The 5,172-nt window shown below is 39.9% G+C and overlaps 2 long non-coding RNA genes across 2 annotated transcripts in view; both read right to left on the bottom strand.

Annotated features, from left to right (window-relative positions):
* Positions 1-201: 201 nt before the first annotated feature.
* Positions 202-5,172, bottom strand: part of LOC107834725 (uncharacterized) — a 12,346-nt gene continuing 7,375 nt past the window's right edge. The window contains exon 3 of the long non-coding RNA XR_001660539.1: positions 202-213. This is a non-coding gene — a long non-coding RNA (uncharacterized LOC107834725). The remainder of the gene's footprint in view (positions 214-5,172) is intronic.
* Positions 1,697-3,170, bottom strand: LOC107834726 (uncharacterized). The gene is made up of 2 exons (XR_001660540.1): positions 2,584-3,170; positions 1,697-2,074 (listed from the first exon to the last, which is right to left on the bottom strand). It is a non-coding gene; the product is annotated as an uncharacterized LOC107834726 (long non-coding RNA).

Genomic DNA, 5,172 nt, shown 5'->3' with positions numbered 1-5,172 from the left:
AGGAGAACTTTCCATCAACAGCTCATCAGCCGTTCACAGAAAGTTCTGAATCCTTCCACGCGAGCTCCTTCTTTTATTGTCAAAGAAACAGTCACAGGGGGCAGTCAGGAAAACAACAGAGGTCGTAAAACATCTAACCTAAACAAACCAGCAACTCAGTTCCAGGTGTGATATCTGATCTACGGTCTGAGCTCAGTTCAAATCTCGGTCAAACTGTCAACAAAGAGGGAGGATAAACAAGAGACAAAATACGACTGCTCACAGGCAGTTAGGAGGTATTCTGGTTGATAAGAATTACAGTCTGGGAAACACAGAGTTAACTGTTACACATGAAGATGAAACAGACAGTCGTAACCTCCAGGTCAGTTTATACACACATGAGGAAGAGAACACTTTAAACTAAAAATCACAATAATACTGATTAACATTAGACTGAATATGAACTAAAGTAATAACTCACCTTCTGCAAAGTTCCTCTATTATTTGTAGTCTGATTAGCAGATATATCAGTCTTGCACAGCAGAAACAGATTTAAACTTGTTGCAGAACTAAAATTCAACATGTAGCCAAATATGAGGGATCAGAGCCAATTAGAAATCCAAGAAAAAGTGAACGCCCCAACAGACACTGCACTGCCAAGACACTAAAACATCAAATGTCTTTATTGTCAAATCCATCTATGATATAAAAGAAAACCCAACACAACCACTGTGTTCAATATAAACCAGGATTAGGTTGGCTACAAATCATTGTAATAATTAAAACATATGACAGTTAAATATGGTTTCATTGATTCTCCTGTTACTAAACATGAGTTTGATGAAAACTTTGTGACAATATTGAATTTAGTAATTATTGAAAGTATGATCCACCTGAGTGACAAGACTGTTAGAGTTTCACCAGCAGATGTCACTATAGAGCAATGAATGAAGCATCGAGTAATGAACCTTTATGCAAAGCAAAGGGCTGGAAAGGTTCACTGCTTCTTGAGGCTTCATTTGCCCATCACTACAAACTGCAACTCAGGTGGTAACACAAAAGACTCAAGCACAAAACTGACCTAACAAACAAGACATGAAGGAAACTTAAATAGTAGCTGATCAGACCACGGTTGATACACGAGGGGTAATTAACATACAGAAACTTAAACAAATACTGGTCAACATAATACTAAATCTTTATATTAAATAAATACTTAGAAGTAAGTATTTATTTAGAACTAAACTGCCAAGAAGAAGAAACATTAAAGAAATGGTAAAATTAAACTAAAACCAAATTTCCCCTGGCAAACAAGTAGAGGTTTGCCAGCCATATAAGGACGTCAATCAGCTGGAGCTCTTCTGTGACCCTCCAGCAGCAGTTTCAAAGGAAACTGGTATCTCAAAACAAAGAAATTAATTTATTGCATTTAACAAAATATAAAGAACTGACAAAGTTAACTAAATGTGTGCACTGCAAATAGTTAACTAAAGAGTCAGGCTAATGAAAATAATTTTAAAAATGAAAATCTAAACTTCACTAATCAATATGTAAACTAATGTTAAGAATGAACAGAAAACAGTTACCATTCAGATCTCTGTGTGACAGTAGGGACAGCTGTCACACCGTGAATCAGGAATGTCAGTCCTGGAAGTGCAAATCTGCTCCAAAGCAGCACCACAACAGTGAGGGTCCCCATGTTCAGGTGTGGGGACAAGTGTGGCGGGAGCAGTGTGATAATTGGGAACTTAAGTTTAAAAACACTATTTTAATAATTGGTTGCAACAACTCCACTAAAAAGTTATCTTTAAGGCACACAGACCCGCTACAGATGAGGCTTGAGACAATCTCACAATGTAACAATTTTATTTATTCCACAATTGTAGTTTAATCAAAAATACTAGTCTAAAACCACTCGCACATTAAAAGTCAGTGTTAGCGCAACTCAGGGACGGGAGTGCAATTTGGGGTAGTGTCCTACAAGAAAAGAAACACAGCAAACGAAACAAGGCAAAACAAAAGAAAATCGTGCACCAAACCAAAAGGAGTACCACCACCCGGAAAGTCCACCACCAACACCACGAGCTGGCCGTTCCTGTCAAAAAAAACAAAGAAGAGAGACATTCAAATTACAAACAATACAATTATGCAGTTCAGCCCACAATCAAGCAGCAATAGTCCAAATTAAGAGTCGTCCGGGTAGAAACCCATCCGCTGTAGCAGACGCCACTCAGAGCGGCAGTAGAAAGATAGTCCGAGCTGATCACCAATCAGCCCAAATCAGCCACACTGGACGAGTGGTAGGAGCCAGCTTTACGCCGACCAGGACGGCGGGCATGAAGCCAGCAAACAGGACGACAGGTGGGCAGTCGACAGATTATCCAGTTGACAGGCGGACCGTCGGTCGGGGACAACCAGAACAGCGGGCAAACAGCCGGCCAAGGACAAACAGCCGGCCAAGGACAAACAGCCGGCCAAGGACAAACAGCCGGCCAAACAGCCGGCCAAGGACAAACAGCCGGCCAAGGACAAACAGCAGCGGCTATCAAAAATAAATGTTAGAAATGGAATCTAAAAGCATCCAAACTCCAGCACTTCACCTACCGCTGAGCTCTTTATGTAGTGCCTCTAAAAGGAAGGAGGAAACGTGGAGCTTGTACAGGCGGCGGCGATCAGAGCGTCGTTAAGCGCATCGTTTGCGCGCACGCATTAATTTGCAGCTGTTATACAGAAAATGTAAATAAATCACAAGTAATAAGTTTGCTTGAGAGAGGTGAAGCCTGCCTTACCTAGCGTGCAGCACCAGCAAACGCCGAGGTCTGAACCGGAAGGAAAACAACGTTATGTCAACCAGGTGAGGGAGGGCCCTTTATATACAGGCAGCCAGCGCCACAACCAATTAGATTCAAGCACTTGTGTGGTGCGTTCAAAGGCCACAGGGCATACTGCCACACAAGCATAGCAACATTCGAAACTATACAGCGCTTAAGTGATGTTGGTTGATGTCCAAGAGGCCAGATATGTATCCGAGCCAATGCGCTGCCAAATGATGAGGTTTTCTGCTCCATAAAGGTGAATGAAGCTAAATAAAGAACAAAAAGGGTCACAAGAGGCAACAACGAGTTCCAGTGGTACAAGAAACCAAGTCAAAAGCAAACAGGCCCTTACCATGAATGAGGATTCCTAGGGGGGGCTTCAAAGATGTTGAATGTTGTGGCCACTTATGCTAAAGTTTGTGGATTGTAATTCCTAACCATTTATTTTTCTTCTTTGGACAGTTAGAATATATTTAATTTAGTTTAGAACCAAAATCTGTAATTAATGAATTTGTATATTTGAATTGTTTAGATTACATTGGTAATTGTTAGACCCTCCCATTAATTTGAGTAATTAAAATCACACCGAGTGCTTGGTGGAGGTCTATTGTTTGGCAAATGTTTGGTGTGTTGACCGGAGGTTTTTGTAAATGATTTTTTTTGATAACTTTTTTGTACTTGAAATGTCACATTAAGTTTACTTTTGTTTTTCAGCTAAGTTGTAAGACCTTTTTAGTAATTATTTTGTCGCTGTTTTTTTACAATAAATAATATATTTTTTCAAATCAAGTTGGAAGTGCGTGCAAATCAAACCACCTGTTACCACCCACGGCTTTGTTGGAATTTTGGTTTTGGAACAGAAGGCTGTGACAGTGAACATCAGGGTGTTGTGGCTGTGGATGGAGATTTCAGACAGGCATGGATGAAAGAGAGGATTGTGTTTAGACGAGGTTGGAGCAAATTCGGAACAATGAAGAAAGCCAAAAAAGGCTAGAAGAAACAGATTCTAAAGTTTGGTCTGGTTGGATAAATAACTGGAACGCAAAGTGAGGATGCACCTGCTGAGGAACTCTGCTGTGAGGGGAAGACGCTGAGTGAGGCTGCTCGGTTCTTGCACCCTTTAAGAAGCATGTATGTAATAGTGAGAAATGGAGGGATAGCTAGTGCCTGTGAAAAGCTTAAAGAAGAAATTAATGCTGGTGTTCTGTCTGTCATACCTCGTCAATCCAGCATACCTCGTGGTTGATGATTACCACCATGACGCAGTCCGCGGCGGTGGGGTTGAGATGAAGTTGAAAGAGAGGGATGAACTGTGGTCGGACGGACAACAGCTGGAGAAGAATGAAACTGGGTTTGAGGATCAAAGATCATGGAGTACAAGCGTTTGGAGCTTGAGACTTGTCTCCTAACTTCAGGAGGGGAGTTTTTTGGAGCAGATGGAAAGTTGAAGAGGTCGTCCGAGTCGGAGGGGTTGAGTTGAAGAGTCAGGGCATCTTCTATGGTTAGTAGATTCTTGATGAACCAATTTTTTGCGAGTCTGAAGTGACGAACGTAACGTTGACGAAATGTAACAGACAGGGATGAAAAGCGAGCAGGGTATAAATAGGTTACTTGGAAAATTAGAGGAGTGGTTTGGGGCGTGGCCCTGCTCCCGAACACGAGTTAACACATTAACTGTGAGGGCACAGAGCATCCCTCCCCAGTTATAACGTGGCCTAAAAACGAATCAGACATTTTCCTACGCAAATTGAAATTGCAACAAAAACACTTTGGGCCCAAAATCATGCCAGTGTTTTATCTTTTGTTTCTTTCTTTCGGGGTAGGGGTTTCGCTTTGAGGTGGGACTGCACGGAACAATATTATCAGTAACTGTCTATTCACAGCCTTTCAGCTCAACAACAAACTGAACTGATTGTCAGAGACAAAATTAATTTGAAAGGTTAATGCAGCGTTTTGTCCTAAAGTGGAATTTGCAACAAAATTGGCGCTTGAGTTTGGATAGTAGCATTCCTATGGAAGTAAATATGTGCCATCAGAATTTGAATAAAAAATGCATCCGAATTCAATTTAAAAAAAATTCAGTGTCATTATTTGTACATGTTTGCAATTTTCATATGTTAAAAAAATTCACATTCCTATTTCAAAGATAAAATTTTCAATATATATTTTTTCAGTGTTAAAAAAAATTCAGTGTCATTATTTGTACATGTTTGCAATTTTCATATGTTAAAAAAATTCACATTCCTATTTCAAAGATAAAATTTTTAAAATAAATTTTTTCAGTGTTAAAAAAAATTCAGTGTCATTATTTGTACATGTTTGCAATTTTCATATGTTAAAAAAATTCACATTCCTATTTCAAAGATAAAATTTTTAA

This window comes from Poecilia formosa, unplaced genomic scaffold (assembly GCF_000485575.1).
Source record: "Poecilia formosa unplaced genomic scaffold, Poecilia_formosa-5.1.2 Scaffold733, whole genome shotgun sequence".
Taxonomy (NCBI): domain Eukaryota; kingdom Metazoa; phylum Chordata; class Actinopteri; order Cyprinodontiformes; family Poeciliidae; genus Poecilia; species Poecilia formosa.
This window is presented reverse-complemented; position numbering and strand designations above follow the sequence as displayed.